Source organism: Dermacentor albipictus, chromosome 3 (genome assembly GCF_038994185.2).
Source record: "Dermacentor albipictus isolate Rhodes 1998 colony chromosome 3, USDA_Dalb.pri_finalv2, whole genome shotgun sequence".
Lineage (NCBI taxonomy): Eukaryota > Metazoa > Arthropoda > Arachnida > Ixodida > Ixodidae > Dermacentor > Dermacentor albipictus.
Genome location: NC_091823.1, coordinates 81,036,298 through 81,052,622, shown reverse-complemented (window position 1 = coordinate 81,052,622; position 16,325 = coordinate 81,036,298). Strand labels below are relative to the sequence as shown.

At 49.0% G+C, this 16,325-nt stretch overlaps 1 long non-coding RNA gene and 1 pseudogene across 1 annotated transcript in view; one reads left to right on the top strand and one right to left on the bottom strand.

Annotated features, from left to right (window-relative positions):
* LOC139057431 (uncharacterized) overlaps window positions 1-16,325 on the top strand; it is a 327,910-nt gene that overhangs the window by 218,603 nt on the left and 92,982 nt on the right. The window lies entirely within an intron of this gene.
* LOC135898854 (very long chain fatty acid elongase AAEL008004-like) lies at window positions 173-8,458 on the bottom strand (annotated as a pseudogene).

Here is a 16,325-nt window from a genome sequence, read left to right as displayed (position 1 = left end):
TATAGGTGCGTGTTCTAAGGCATCCCGATCTTTCATCGAAAAGTAATGAGCTTCACTTTGAGTTATCATAAATTGTTTATTTCCTGATTTCGTTTTTTTCCTCTTAAGTAGTTACTCATGGAAGGTTTCCTTCCCATTGCCGCCACCCATGAGATTAGTTCAGCCTCTATGACTTTCCGCTTGACCTTCTTTGTTGCTGTGTTGCACGAATGCGTGTAGGCGTGCGCCATCTGTTGGTGGTGCAAGGAACACAGGGGAGCGAGCAGCGCGACTGCTCCGCTGTCATTGGTTGCCCTGTTCGGCAAGAGAACAGCCAGGTCACAACCACGATCGCGAAACCCGGCGAAGTTAGCAAAGCTTCTATTTTGACAAACCTGTGAATTCGCCGAATTTCGCCAAACAGCAACTAAACCACGAAACTCAATTTTATGTAGCATGGCACCGCAGGGTAACTCAGTGCCGAAACAATAATGTCTTGAAAGGAGAATTCTATAAGCATAAAAAAGTATCTTCAACACTCTAAAACTGGTACATCGCAACACAGAACACACTTTCGGAAAATCTCAGGCACTCTTTACTTTCAATGTAGTCCAAATAACTTAAGTTCAAGAAACTTAAAGAAAAAAAAACAGCGTGTTTGTTCACTGACGGAACGGTGCATGGACCTACTGCTTCTTCCTGGAGTAAGATTGAATGTAGAACACGACAAACCACCCGAAGAACAGGATCGCGTGCGCCACCAAAGTCCACACGAAGAGGCCAACGTAGTTCCCCTCGGCGAACACCATGCCGACGGACTGCACAAACATGAGGACAAACTGCAAGGTCTGCATCATGGTCATGTACTTCTTCCACCACAGCAGGTGCTTGTAGGCTGGACCGAGCGCCGCGAGGAAGTAGTACGCCTACATGAACACGTGCACAAATGCGTTCAGGCACATTATGAACATCTCGTGCGACTGGCCTCCATAGGCCACGTTCAGCCACAAGTTCCAGGCGACGGTCACGTGGTGCACGACATGCAGCGCGCTGACCTGGCGGTTCTTCTTACGCAGCACAAAGAACACGGTGTCGGCGAGCTCGAAGACTTTGAACATGTAAAACCACCAGGACAAATGCACGATCTCGAGGTTGGCTGGAGAATCGGTCATATCCAGGTCCTGCAGGAAGGTGTAGCCTAGGTCCCAGTAAGCGAGCTTCGTGAAACGACACACGAAGAACGCGCTGAGGAGGGTGGCCGACAGGTTATAGACGAGGATGCAGGCCTTCAACTCGAACGGCTTGCGCCGGGACATCCAGCGAGGACCGGCCACCTTGACGAAGTACACGTACGCGGCCGTGATCACGAGGAGTGGCAGGGGACTGTCGGTCAGCGTCCAACCTATGGTGCGATGGTCGCGCTTCGGCAGCCATACGCGACTGGCATCTTCAGAGGAGAAAGGTGAATGCGAATCCATTTCGGGCAACATCATGCGTAGGCCACGCTGAGCGAGAAAGAAGGCTGGTTCCTGCAAGCACCGTTCCGAGATGAGAGACCTGCAAGATCACAAAAGCACACTGCTCACAGGCGGCTTTCCTTCCTAGTAGTTTCAGCACGACCCGATCGAACGACGCATTCGGTAGTGACAAGTAGAAACAGCGGCGGCTTTTCTTGATTATATACACCCACCATGGTGACTTAACGGCTTTGGTGTTGAGCTGCTAAGTGCGACGTCGCGGCATTGAACCTTGTTTTCATAAGAAACAATTAGAAGACACCTAAGAACTTATTAGTTGTGAATACGACAGCATTAATGTCAAATTGAACGCCGCTGAGTGGTCCCTTGAGTCCTTCAGCCCACGCTGAGACACTCGGTGTCTCAACGTGGGCTGGTAAGTTAAAAACTCACTGACGTGAACGTTTTTTATCTTCGAAATTAATCTGTTGATTATAAAATAATTTCTTCATAGCGATTACCGAGGAGAAGTCAGAACGCAAGCGAGTGCTTGTGCGGGCGAGCAAGGCGCGGATAGCGCAGGCTTCCGAGAGGGAGGCTGACATGGCGTTACGACAATGCCCTCTCCAGCCACGCAACAACTGGCGCGTCAGCGTGGCAGCAGGTGTTCCCTTTCATCCGCTCTGCTCCGTTGAGACGCGTCTGCGACGTGGCGCCGCAGCCAATGGGCATTCAGGTACCATTTCTCTGCTATATACACCCGCGTTTTCACTCATTGGGCCATTTGGTGCTTTTGCATCATAAATAAAGCTGTCAAGGTGCGCGTCAGCCCATGGGGAAGGTGGCGGTGCCCACGCGGAACTGAGCACAGTGACCAATTTATTACATTTCTGCCTATAGTTGTGCACGTATCGCTGGAGGAAAAGCTTGAGCCTGTTGCTGCCGGACGGAAAGGCCGGTTTAGTCTTGACAGGCAGGGACAACTTTGGCTATGGACCTGGATTGCGGATAGTACGCTTGACTGAAAGCCGTGAATAATGAGTGGCGCGAGCAAACACGGAAATACATTCAGGAGCGTCTACACAGCCCGTCAATGAGCAAGATTCCGAAGATGGAACAATAGATGACGAGCGCATCCACACAAAATATACTTTTGCACGAGCTATATGAAAGCGTTTGCCTTTCCTTGGGAACTAACCACAATGTTTCGTGTCTAACCGTTATTGTAGGCTGACCCCGAAGATATCGCCGTCTAACGCAACGGTAAGCACCTCACGATTGCACCACCGCACAGCAGTGGTACCATGCATTATTCTAGGGGTGGCACGGTGGTAGGGAAAACGTTCTCGTATTCTTCCCTCGTGACAGCTAGGGTTCGTAGGCGCTGTCGTTGAGACACTGCATCTCTGGTCGAAGGAGCCGATGCAGTCGCCTGAGATGCTGCGCCTCTGGTCTCAGATTTTCCGCGGGGTTTCTTTCGAAATACTCTTTGAGGAAGTGCCTACCGAAGTACCCATTGGCTCCCGCGTAAGGGCAAGGCCTGTGGCTTTAGGAGGTGTTCGTAAAGCGCAGTAGTAAGGGGAGGGCCACCTATGAACATAGTGCCAAGCTTGTGCGCAAATAACCACTTCCGAAACATGCTAAAGTGAGTCATGGACAACAACCGGGATTGGTGGTTTATAATATTTTTCATGCTTTCTGTAGTATTTCAAATGAGATTGAGCTTGACCAGACTTCAGACATCGTGATACAGGAGGGAATTACGCTCATCTGTAGCTCTCTGACTGCTTCCAGACGTCCAGATTTTTGCTGCCGTTAAACCACATCACTTTCCGGTTGCATGGATGAATATATAGCTGGTATTCCTGCCGCCTCACTATGAGAATGTACAGAATTGGGAGCATGCCGATAACTTCAGTAAGATATGTTTCAACAAGAGCATGTCCAACGAAGTGAATGTTGAGGGGCGGCTTAGTAGCAAACGCGTCCTCCTACCAGCTGCACATTGACACAGGGGCAGGAGTTCTATACCTGGCGGCAGCAATGAGCATTTCCTTTATTTCGATATGAATTATACAGCACTCGAGGCGTGTTCCAACCTTCAACGCTACTGCCACAGTAGTGTTCTCACGGTATCGACGGCGCATGCGCAGCCACCGCGCGGAGCATTAAAAGCATAGATTTTCCTACAATTAATATAGGGAACCCTGGCGCTGCGATAGTTCAGCCACCATGTGTACTCCTCGAGGCGGAAGACGACGCAACACAATCTACTGAGCACCAAGCCATGGTCCAACACAGGATCGTATGGGTGCCGGCACACGCGAGGATAGCGGGGAACGCAGAAGTGGACAAGGTAGCTTGAGACTATACTATACAAGCCGAGCTCCCAGCGAACTCGACCTCGAAGAGCCCTCGCCAGTCACCAAGGGATACTCGGCCATTCTAGCACATTACAGAGGGATCAGAAAGATATACCCACCCCCACCTAAATTTCTAACTATTGGGGGGAGACATTCGACTGGAGCCAACTTCAAAGAGGCACATTTCCCAACTTATACATACTAAACAAATTGCACCCTACACGATACGCAGATAAATGCTCCTGGTGAAACATGAAACCCACCCTCTATCACGCTACATAGGAACGTCAGAAAGCAAATGCGACTCCACTAATTAGAAACCCAAGTGCGTAGCAATGGGAGGCACTGCTGGCCAGCGACCACCGCGAAGACTAAATCGAATTGGTCTAGTGCAGCGAGCTCGCAAGGCGGCTGAGGCCAACAGAGCCTCTAAGAGAACCGACCCTACTGAGACCAGTTGGGAACATAAGCATCAAGACTGAAGATCTTGGCGGGCAGCCGCGGAACACCTCTGTAGATAGAACCAAATAAAGCTTTACAACAACAACAACGGGAATGATTGGTAGTACATGGATTTGTCTGATGTTCGTGACTGGGGCTTCAGACGTTCTTGTGGCTTTGTTTATTGCGCTTTGTCTGGGCCTAAATTGGCCTGAATGTTGAAGCAAATTATATGTGTTTTTAATATAGAGGGTAACAAGACTTTGCAAGCACGCATAATCGCCGCCACTTGAAGTGTTGCTGCTTGTCTATGCATCCGTGGCGTAATAGTTTCAATATTGTGCTTCTGTGCTAGATGTCCTGTGTTCGAATCGCGCCATCGGAAAATTTCAATACTATTCTTTTAATTGCATATAAAACAGGAATTCCTTAAACACGATCACTTTACAAAGTCACGAAGCCATATACCACCATAAAAACGAAGTTTAGGTAAATCCATTGACTATCCATCGTTCCCATGCTGGCTGAACTGCCCTGCTTGCAGCTCCTGTCGACATTAGCGCCACAGATCCGTTTAGCAGTTGTATGATACACAATGGGTAAAAAGCTTCCAGAGACGCACAATGCGTTTGGCGGTATTAGCGACAAACACGGCAGTGGAAACAATGCTGTGCAAACACACGCCTAAGTTCCTGCTCAACAACCGTATTGAAACACTGGTGTAAGCGGGACGAATAGCAAATGTCACTTTAAAGCTATTGATTGTTTTCATTTGACGTCAGGGACTCAGCTTCTCGTAGTCCTGGTACCCGGTCATGGCGACCACGTTGGCGCCAGTGACGCACTTTATCATCACGCTTAATCGTATTGCTTTTTTTTCTTCTTTTTTTTACAGTTAATGTTTTCACGTCACGTTTCGTGTTTACGCAGCATCTCGACGCGCTGCTACCCTAGTATGGCGGACAGGATGACGTCAATGAGAACTATATAAAGGGTACCCCACGCAACTTGAACCAAGCATTTAATATATGCAAATACCACGTATAGCGGGACAGAACCAAGGTAGTCTTGTTTGCCGTCGCTTGTAGATACTCACATTCTTATTTTTCAGTCGGCCTAATGAGATAGTTCATCATCATCATCATCATCATCATCATAGTTACGCCCACTGCAGGGCAAAGACCTCTCCCATACTTCACCAACTACCTCGGTCATGTACTAATTGTGGCCATTTTGTCCCTGCAAACGTCTTAATGTCATCCGCCCACCTAACTTTCTGCCGCCCCCTGCTGCGCTTCCCTTCCCTTGGAATCCAGTCCGTAACCCTTAATGACCATTGGTTATCTTCCCTCCTCATTACATGTCCGGCTCATGCCCATTTCTTTTTCTTGATTTCAACTAAGATGTCATTTACCCGCGTTTGTTGCCTCACCCAATCTGCTCTTTTCTTATCCCTTAACGTTACACCCATCATTCTTCTTTCCATAGCTCGTCGCGTCGTCCTCAATTTCAACAGAACCCTTTTCGTAAGCCTCCAGGTTTCTGCCCCATATATGAGTACTGGTAACACACAGCTGTTATACACTTTCCTTTTGAGGGATAGTGGCAACCTGCTGTTCATGATTTGAGAATGCCTGCCAAACGCACCCCAGCCCATTCTTATTCTTTTGGTTATTTCAGTCTCATGATCCGGATCCGTGGTCACTACCTGCCCTAAGTAGATGTATTCCCTTACCACTTCCAGTGCCTCGCTAGCTATCGTAAACTGCTGTTCTCTTCCGAGACTGTTAAACATTACTTTAGTTTTCTGCAGATTAATTTTCAGACCCACCCTTCTGCTTTGCCTCTCCAGGTCAGTGAGCATGCATTGCAATTGGTCTCCTGAGTTACTAAGCAAGGCAATATCATCAGCGAATCGCAAGTTGCTAAGGTATCCTTTAAGTAAGGAGTTTCTGAAATATTATAGCTAGAGAAAGAGAAACTAAACATTTTTATTAGGTAAATGCAGCTTTGGAGAGCGTCCTCATTCCAGAATGCCTTGAGCTCGGGCCGCGTCCTGGGCCCTCGCAATCAGCCGTTGCTGATCCTCGAGGTCGAAGCTGGCCAAGGCTCTCTCCCAAAGCTCTATGGTGGGGTAAGGGTTCGGAGGAAGTAATGGTGCCTCTCTGCAACCCCCTACTTTGTGCCTGAGGGACCCGGGCTCTGCGCAGTAGCGGCATTGATGAGACGATTGTGTAGGGGCTATGAGGCGATTTCTGGTTGGGTGGGGGAATGTATTAACCTGCAGAGCTCGGAGGAATCGCTCCTGCTCTCTAGGTAGTGACTTGTGTGGGTGTGCATATATTCTGCCGGTTAGCTCGTAGTGTTGTGGGATGTCTTGGTACGAGACTAGAGGGTGCATGCGCTCGGGTTCAGATTCCTCGGCGTCGGCTCGGTGAGTCAAATCTCGAGCCACGTGGTTGGCGACCTCGTTGCCAGGAATGCCGCGATGAGCTGGCGCCCAGATGATCATGTCTGCTCTCGTTGGTGGCTTTTGATTGAACAGAGGCTGAAGTCATAGTGGCCGACTCCGAACAGGCGTGCCGCAACTTTTCTAGGGCCAGAATTCATACCACTACGCTCAAAATCATCCATCAAATATTATAATTAGATGGGAAGTGTCAATGAGAAAATTGTAGAGCAACATGAAAAACTCCCGATACAGGTTTCTGTTGCTCGATACGTGCTACACATAAAATAGTTTTTTTCCGGGTGTGAAAAAAGCCCGCAAATACAAGCAAAATTGTCGCGCGACTGGCAGCTCGAGGCACTTTACGTGTAATCGCGGGCTTCTTTCACGCTCTGAAAAGCACTTCTACGTAGCACATATCGAGCAACAGAAAGCTGTAGCGGCAGTTTTTCATGTTGCTCTACAATTGTCTCACTGAGGCTCTTAATCTAAATATAATATTTTAAAAGTTAATTAATTAATTAAGACTGATTATCTAATTGGGCAGAATGCAAAAAATAATCTGAGTATCTCCAAGCGACGGCAAACAACATTACCTTGGTTCGGTCCAGATACGTAGCATTTGCATATTTTTAAAGTTTGGCGCAAGTTACGTGCAACACCCTGTATAACCCGCATATACCGCTTGTTATATAGCAAGGCGTGGCATATGGCATTCATATACCTAAATATATGCGTAACCTCACCGCGACCCCGACGACAAAAATTTGCTTGGGGTGTCCATATAATTGCGATTGCAAAAAAAATGAAAGGGGAAGGAAAGGAATGGAATAACAAGTGATCTGTACGCACTCAAAGCAGCATTCACTTGCATCACGAGCTAAATCAAGCAATGGCACAACTAGATTTCAGCGAGTGTTCTTTTTTTTAACATTTGCAGTGTTGCTGTCAGTTCGATGGCTTGGCGGTTGTGAATCCCGTGAAATATTATTTTAAAAATATGCACATCTAACGCGTCTGTTAGACGCTACGTGAAGCGAAGCTTCAGTAAAGCGCGTAAAGAAATGCTTTACAAGTAACGAAGATGCTTGCAATGTTGCGTACTTAATTCAGTGTAACGTGTAATCTCATGGAATGTGCATGTTTATCCAGAACGACGGTGACAACCTTATTATCATGCAAGTTTTACGTTTGCGAACTGCATCGTTCCCACGTTATGTCGAAATTCAAGCACTGAATCAAGCGAATGCATAATGTGTATTGCGAAAGTTGTGGGTTCGGTCCCCACCGGCGACAAGCTATCTTTTCGTCCACTTTCATTGAACCTTTTCTGCATTATTTTCTACAATTTAATTTCAATGAAGCAAAGCTATTTACCCTATGCCTTACTTGGCTTCATTACCTGTTGGTTTGATATGATCGCTATACAGTTCCGCGGACAATATATGGGCGAATGGCCATGGCACGCCGTCTACGAACTTCACACTTGCTACATCTAAGGCCCGCGTTGAAATAGCACAAATGTAGGTGGGAACGGTGGAAGCCTAAGGCAATTTTAAAAAAAAATTCTAAGGCGTCATCGGTTCAGATATTCGTACACGTAAATTCACCTTTTTCCGCTCCAATTCCGAAGCGTGGCGTACGAATAGTAGCGGGGGCGTTGCCAATGCGATGCTTCCCACGTTGTTCGGCTCTTCAAGTCAACGGGTTCACCACCTTTGCGTGCCTCTTTTCTCGTGGAGCTCACCCTTCGGCGACAGACGGAGAGAGTGCTGCTGGCAGTACAAGTGCGCGACGATGTATTTTCAACGTCTCAGCAGGTCGTCGCAACGAGCTGTGTTGCGTCACGACAGCGTGTGGCCAATCACACGAGGAGTGCATCCCCGGGTCCAGTTCGCGCGCATTTGCCGAATCGCAGAGACGCGAGATGAATTTTTGTCGACGAATATCTCAACAACGGATGACATTCTTTTAAAATTTCGTTAATTGCTCCAGTCTTCTGTGGAGGCTCGCCTCCCCCGCAATTCTACAGCGTAATGCCAGTCCCAAGATCGGTAATTATAAATTTCACAATCTAATGTTAATTAATGAACTGACTGCGACGGCTGGTAAACCATGTACAACGTCCCTGTCCGTCGCGCTCGAGGGGCGAGTACCAAATAAGGAATTCGTGCAGCGTTTAATTGTTTTAAATGATTTTCTCACTGAAGAAGAAAAAAAAATGCCATCCTATACACGAAGCTATAGTCGGTCCTTTTAAAAAAGGGCCCCGTATTTCTGTCCGTAATGAAAACGAAAGAAAAAGAAAGAAATGCCAGCAGATTTCACTGATTGTTCTGCCGCTGACTTCATTTACTGGGGTTGTTTGCGTGACATTATGCTGCAGTTGGTGTGCCGCATCTGGAGTAGTGACACATCGTTGTTTAAGCCAGTAACTCGAGCCAGCTGGTGTTTCATACGGGGAGCCTGATTGGTGCTAAAAGGAAAGGACAGACATAAGACAGGGCTGTAAGATAGCGCCGTGCATTGTATCTGATGTCTGTTGCTTCCCGTTCAGTGGTACACAGGAGGAGGAGGAGACAAAGGAGGGAAAAGACAGGGAGGTTAGCCAGTGTAAGTACCGGCTGGCTACCCTGTGCTGGGGATAGGGGTAAAGGGAATAAAAGGAGAAAGAAGAAGAAGAGGGAAAAAAAAGAAAAAAAAAGAAAATTCACAGAGTAACGCGAAACTACGCTCTACAACGTTCAAAGGCGGTCACACAATTCGCACGTCCTTAAAAACTTCAACAAAGCCCTTAAGGCCTTCAGTGCCGAAGCCCGTCTGGACCAATGTCCTAGAGCGTTTTCCTCTGTAAAGGGGCGATTGTCCAGTTTTGCGAGAGCGGTCACAAGCACTGTTCTTCGCACTGCGTAACGGGGACAGTCACAAAGGAGGTGTTCAATCGTCTCCTCGCAGCCGCAGGTGTCACAAGTAGGGCTGTCGGCCATTCCGATACGGAATGAATATGAGTTCGTGAACGCCACGCCGAGCCACAGGCGGCACAGAAGTGTTGCTTCCGCTCGTGGCAACCCTGGTGGTAGGCGGAGTTGCAGACGTGGATCCAATTTGTGGAGACGTGCGTTCGTGAAGTCACTGGTGTTCCACAGATTTTGTGTAAGCTCGCGGGCGAGGGAGCGAAGACTTGTGGCTGCATCTGTTCTTGACAGTGGTATGGGTATAATCTGGGCGCCATCATGAGCCGACCGGGCAGCGTCGTCCGCACTGTCATTTCCTGAAATTCCACAGTGACCCGGTATCCACTGGTAGATGATGTTGTGTCCCTTGTTGATTGCGTGATGGTGGAGTAGTCGGATGTCTGCGACTAGTTGCTCATTAGGTCCATGGTTGAAAGGGGACATCAGACACTGAAGAGCTGCCTTTGAGTCACTTATAAGATGGACCATGAATGTGATGATTTCTGAACGATAAACTCCAGAGCAGCACGGATAGCTGCGAGTTCTGCAGCCGTCGATGATGTAATGTGAGATGTCTTGAACTTGAGGGTGACGCACTCTGTGGGAATCACCACTGCTCCAGCTGAACTATTAGAGGATACAGAACCGTCAGTGTAAACGTGGATGCGTCCTCTGTGTTGTTCATGTAGCACTGAAAGCACGATTTGTTTGAGGGCAAAAGTTGACATCTCTGTTTTCCTTTTGATACCGGGAATAACAAGGACAGCCTGGAGTGGATGGAGGCACCACAGCGGTTGAGATGGTCGTGCTGCAGGCGTGAAGTTTGACGGTAAAGTTCCATTGTTGGCGGCAATAATCTTGCTAAACGCTGAACGAGGTCGAGCGGCAGGAAGGGAGGCGAGATGATGCGATGGAAGTCGGGCGAAGTGCCTGATATGCATCCTCAAAGTGTCGACTTGAAGATACGTGTTGATAGGGTGGTCATGCGCGATGGCTATTGTTGCTGCCGTGGACGCACATCTAGGAAGACCAAGGCAAATTCGCAGAGCTTGAGCTTGTACAGATTGGAGGGCACGGAGGTTGGTCTTGCCGGTCCCACCCAGTACAGGTAGGCTATAGCGCAGGAGACCGAGGAACAGTGCGTTATAGAGTTGGAGCATCGCACTCACAGACGCACCCCATGACTTTCCCGCAAGAAATCTGAGCACGTGAGTTATCATGACTAATTTCCTTTTTAGGCAGGAGATATGAGGACTCCAGGAAAGGTCTCGGTCTATTATCACTCCTAGAAAGCGGTGCGTCTTCTCGTAGGCAATTGGCTGTCCATTAATTCTGATAACGTATGGTTTCATTGCTTTACGCGTGAAAGCGACTATAGAGCACTTCTCGCAGGACAGCTCCAGACCTCGTGCTCGAAGATAACCTGATGTTAGTGTGGCCGCTTTTTGAAGTCTGGCGCGCACCTGAGGACGCGTCGCTCCTGATGACCAAATGCATATATCGTCTGCATAGATCGACACATGGACGGATTCCGGAAGGGTATGAACTATGTCGATGAGCACCAGGTTAAATAGAGTGGGGCTCAAGACTCCGCCTTGTGGTACGCCTCGGTAGGTTTTGCGTTGTGATGACGCACCGTCCTCTGTTTGCACAAAGAATGACCTGTCCTTCAAGAAGCTGGATATCCACCGAAAAACAAGGCCGCCTAGGCCGACATCACCCAAGGCGTCCAGGATGGCTTGATGGGTTACGTTGTCATATGCGCCTTTAACATCCAGGAACATCGCCGCTGACAGCTTCCTGAGGCTTTTTTCGTGCTGAACAGACGAGACAAGATCTATGACGTTGTCTATAGAAGAGCGTCCGCGTCGAAAACCTGTCATAGCGTCAGGATATAACTTGTAATGTTCTAGATACCACTCTAGACGCGTCAGCACCATCCTCTCCATCACCTTTCCTAGACAACTGGCCAGAGCAATGGGACGATAAGACGCCACGTCTACGGGTGATTTACCTGGCTTGAGCAAAGGCACAAGGCGGCTGGACTTCCATGCAGCTGGAACTTCTCCTTCACGCCATGAATTATTGTACACGTCTAGAAGTGCATGCCGGGCTGTGTGACCGAGGTTTCCAAGAGCTGCGTATGTCACCCCGTCAGGCCCAGGCGATGAGGAACGTCTGCACGCTGCCAACGCCGCCTGCAACTCCTCGATGGAAAACAGATTGTCCATACGAGAATCCCGCGAGATTGGAACATCACGGGGATCATGTGTAGCGAACGATGGCGGTAGACCAGCGACCTTGACACAGAAGTCGTCCGCTACGTCGAGCTCTCTGCGACCTTGGTGGAGAGCCAGGCATTTGAAGGGGTGGCGTTGTTGCGGTGATGTTCGAAGACCACGCACTGTTCTCCATATATGTGACAGGGGTTTATGCGGATCAAGGGTATCACAGAAGGTTTTCCATCTTAGAGACTGCAGGGCGTTGATCCGATGCTGGATCTTCTTCTGTATGCGTCTCGCCTCCCTTAGGTCGTAGATGGACTTGGTGCGCCTGTACCTTCTTTCCGCGCGACGGCGGATTGCTCGAAGCCGCTCCAATTCTGCTTCGAATTCAGAGAATTTAGGAATAGGCCTAAAAGATCTTGTGGCTTCTTGAGCAGCGGCGTTAATTAGCTTCTCGATGTTGCCAGGCAGACAGTCCCGGATCTCTTGGCAATTCTTCTCCATGAGCAACGTGTATTTAGGCCAGTCGATGTGATGAAGAACTGTAGTAGAGTGTGACTTGCGTATGCCGTCGATTTTAACATACGTTGGAACGTGGTCACTACCACGCGTTTCGTTGTCCGTGAACCATTTCACACTGGCACTGAGGCATCTTGAAACAAAAGTCAAGTCCAGGCAGCTGCTGTATGTCAATCCCCGCAGAAAGGTGGGACTGCCATCATTTAGGCAGCAGAGCTCATGGTCCGACGCGAAGGATAGTACACGTCTTCCTCGACAGTCCATCTTTAAGCTTCCCCATAGCGGATGATGCGCATTGAAGTCGCCGGTAATAACCCATGGTCCAGATGTCGCTGTTAAAATTCCACCTAGTCTTGCGCTGTCAAATCGACTCGAAGGTGAGATGTAGGCACCTATGAGCGTGAGTGCGACGTTCTTGCATTTTATAGTCAAACACACATACTGATTGTTGTCATCAGGTGCCACTGGGTGTAAAACATATGTGAAATCGCATCTGATATAAACGATGACTTTGCTGCGGTCGGTACAGGTGGCAGACATGAAAGCTTCATATCCTGATAGGCGGATGGCGCTCTCAACGTTTGGTTCACAAATGACAATTATTGGAAATTTGTTCTTAAAAACAAACGGACGAAGGTCCGAAATGCGCGATTTAATGCCTCTGACATTCCATTGGAAGATAGACGCTTCCTTGACCTCTTTAAGGAACGAATGTAGAGGAGCAGCCATGGTACTTCTCAAGACCGGAAAGTACCGGATACAGGGCATCCAGTATTTGAAGTGCGCCTCGAGCCGCCGGAGTGTGTATGGCAGTCAGTAGTGCTCGTAGCGTGTTCATAAGGGCCCTTATCATGGTGACAACTTGTTTGTCGTTCTCTTGGTTGCTGCCAGAAGGTGAAGCATGATTCGGCGAGCGTGCTACATCTTGTCGCTCCGCTGGTGGATCTAGCCGTGGCAATGGCGGCCACTCCTCGCTTGAGGCAATGAGATTGGAGACTTTCTGCTGAGGAACGTCGTTGCTGCTATTGCTAGTTGTATGCGGAAGTGTCTGGACTGTCAGTGGACGCGGTGCATCCTTAGCAATAGCAGTGGGTTTCCTAGAACTCCGGCGACGTGAACGTCGACGTCGCACCTTAGCGGCAGCCTCCCTGTGCGAGGAACCATCCCTGACCATTTGCCTCAAGACTTTCGCCTCATTTTTCACATGTGGGCAATTCTTCGAAGTTGCATCGTGAGAGCCCTGACAATTGGCGCACTTTTGGTTTTCTGCACGACAGGCGTCGGAGCTGTGCGACCCAGAGCACCGGGAGCACACGGCAGCGTTTGTGCAAACCGCACTAACGTGCCCTATCCTTTGACATTTCCTGCACTGAAGCGGCTTTGGCACAAAAGGCCGTACAATGTGTCGGAAGTGACCGACCTTGACGTGGGACGGTAGGCTGTCTCCTTTGAAAGTTAACTTGACACACTGCGAGTTTCCCAGGCGACGGGCTTGCAATATGGCAATTCCCTCTGTCGCCGGCTTGATGAGTATATGCAGGTCAGCATCGCTTATGGAATTATCTACGTCATACACAACGCCGGCCGTAGAGTCATGATGGTCTTGTTTATAGCAGCGTACGTTGATGCTATCCAGCACCTTAACGTTGCTTAGAATGTCTAGCGCGCTGCGGTTTGTGACATCTATAGCGAGGATGTTCTTACGGGCGTTGATCCTTATATCTTTGATCTGACCCGGAACGAGTGCCTCGAGCGATACAGATGTGGCTTGGCGGTTGATCCGGTTTAGATTGTCGCTAGCAGCCACAGGCACATATAAAATGGTGAGGTCTGATGGCTTTCGCGTCGGGATCACAGTTGCCTTACTTGTGGAAGGAGACGTCCTGACGAGTCTTCTCTTTGCTTTGTGCTTCGCTACGGGCACGAAGTCGCTGTCATCCGAGGTTTCATCACTGGTCCCTGAGTAGATCACAGTGTCCTCGCTGTAGGTGTCACTTGGGCGACTAGACCGCTTTCTCGGTGCGGTCGCTGTTGACGTAGAAGGACCAGGAACCTCTCCAGGCGACTCCTCGTCCATCGCCGTAGTTAAGGGAGTGGCGTCTCCCACTAAGTAGCTTCAAATTCACAGAGACGAAAAGGCAGCGTTCCACACAGGACACTTCGTCGTCGTCTTCCCTGTCTGTATGTCAAGTGGTACACAGATATCGACATTGGTGATTACATTGGCACCGAAATGTTTTCAACTCACACAGCGCCACACTTGTGGCCTACTATCTCCAGAAGCTGGTGTTTTTCGCTTTCTTTTTAGCCTGATGTTATTATCAGCTTAAAAAGCAACGGGAAAGCTCGGGCAGCTACAAGCTCGCTTTCCACGCTGATTACCCTCAACCGTGAGAACGCTAATCACTCCGACTCCCACGCGGGGCGTGCAGTATTCCAAGAGTGTTTGCAGTGGAGCTATCACTATCACAAAGGCTAGCCTTGTCTTGGAGACTCCAATGACCCTGCACAAGATGAGACGACGAAGTTGGCGCAGACAGACTGAGTGTTTCTCATCCCAGCGATGGCGAGTGCGCATGTTGCATGTTGGTCGCATGTTGGTCGCACAGAGGCGACCAACATGCCGAAGCCGGTTATCGACGACGCAGTCAAATTAAGGGCAGCACCAATTTCTTGGTGACCCTTTCCCTCCAACCTCTCCGCTGATTGTTCCTGCTACGGAAGGGTCCATATTTAAGACCGTGAGGGTACACTCGAGACTCGTACGGTAATATCTGCATGTTACCTACCCTGTAGATAACATGAAAATATACGTATTTAAAGACGAAGGGAACCGCGAATTCACACTGGACGTAAGACGAAGAAGTGGATAGGACGAGCGGTAACTAGCAACTCAGTCCTGTCTACTTCTTCGTCTTACATCCCGTCAGAAGTCGCGGTTCCTTTTCTCTTTATACATCTCGGAACAAACTGAGCCAAAGTTCCCCCGCCCCCTCTTGAACGTGAATATATTTTTATTGTTTTTAAGCGTGAAATGCATTTAGCTCCCGTTGCCGGCGACCTTCAAGTGACCTTCAGCCAAAAGCTAGCGCTGTTACCTGGGCACTCGAACAAGAACATCGGGGCACGCAAACGAGAACATCCTGTCGAGTTGCGAGAACAAAACGAGACCATCCGCGCAACCAGTCAAGACCGCATTACATACGCTAGTTACTTCCCAAACCAGTTACAAAAAATATTGCTTCCAAGTTCATCCAAATGTTTGTTCACAACATCGTGCACTCAATCTGTAAATTCTAGTACGCTGAAGTTTTATTTGTCATTTCCAATAGCGACGTTCAAAATGCCGATACAGGGCACTTTTCACTTTATTGTAATCTTTTGGCGCGTAGACAGAGCGGCTTGTGCTCTTTCAACGCCAGTGGTCCGTGAGGTCCGCGGCGCGTTCGGCCAAAAAGGTGTTGGTCCGGCGCGCCGGCAGCGTCCCAGTCGGTAGCGTCCAGCACACCGCGGATGGCTATTTGACCAGAAGAGACTTGCAATGAGGTTCTCTCTGTGACAGGAAACTAATGCATCCATATGGACCATATGGACCATGCAGAGTATGGCGTGGTGTGGTGTGGTGTGCCGTCGCGAACATACACTACACCCACTTTAAGACTGTGGTTAGTGTCATCTCCAACCAATCTGCTTTGCCAGTAATCATTTCATGCTTGCATCTGCTCTCGATTACGGGAGAGCCAGCTTTTTTTTTTCGTCCTCGTGGCACCCGCCTTCGTCGACGTATTCTGGTCAATCTCATGAAACTGCGTATAAATATCGGCGACATTAACTCGCAGTAGCCTTCTCGCATCGTTTGTTTCTCTTCTGTTTTGTGCTTTCGAGAGTTAGCAGCAGAGGCCCCAAGGCTCCTTAAAGTCTGAAGGGAAGTCTGTTTC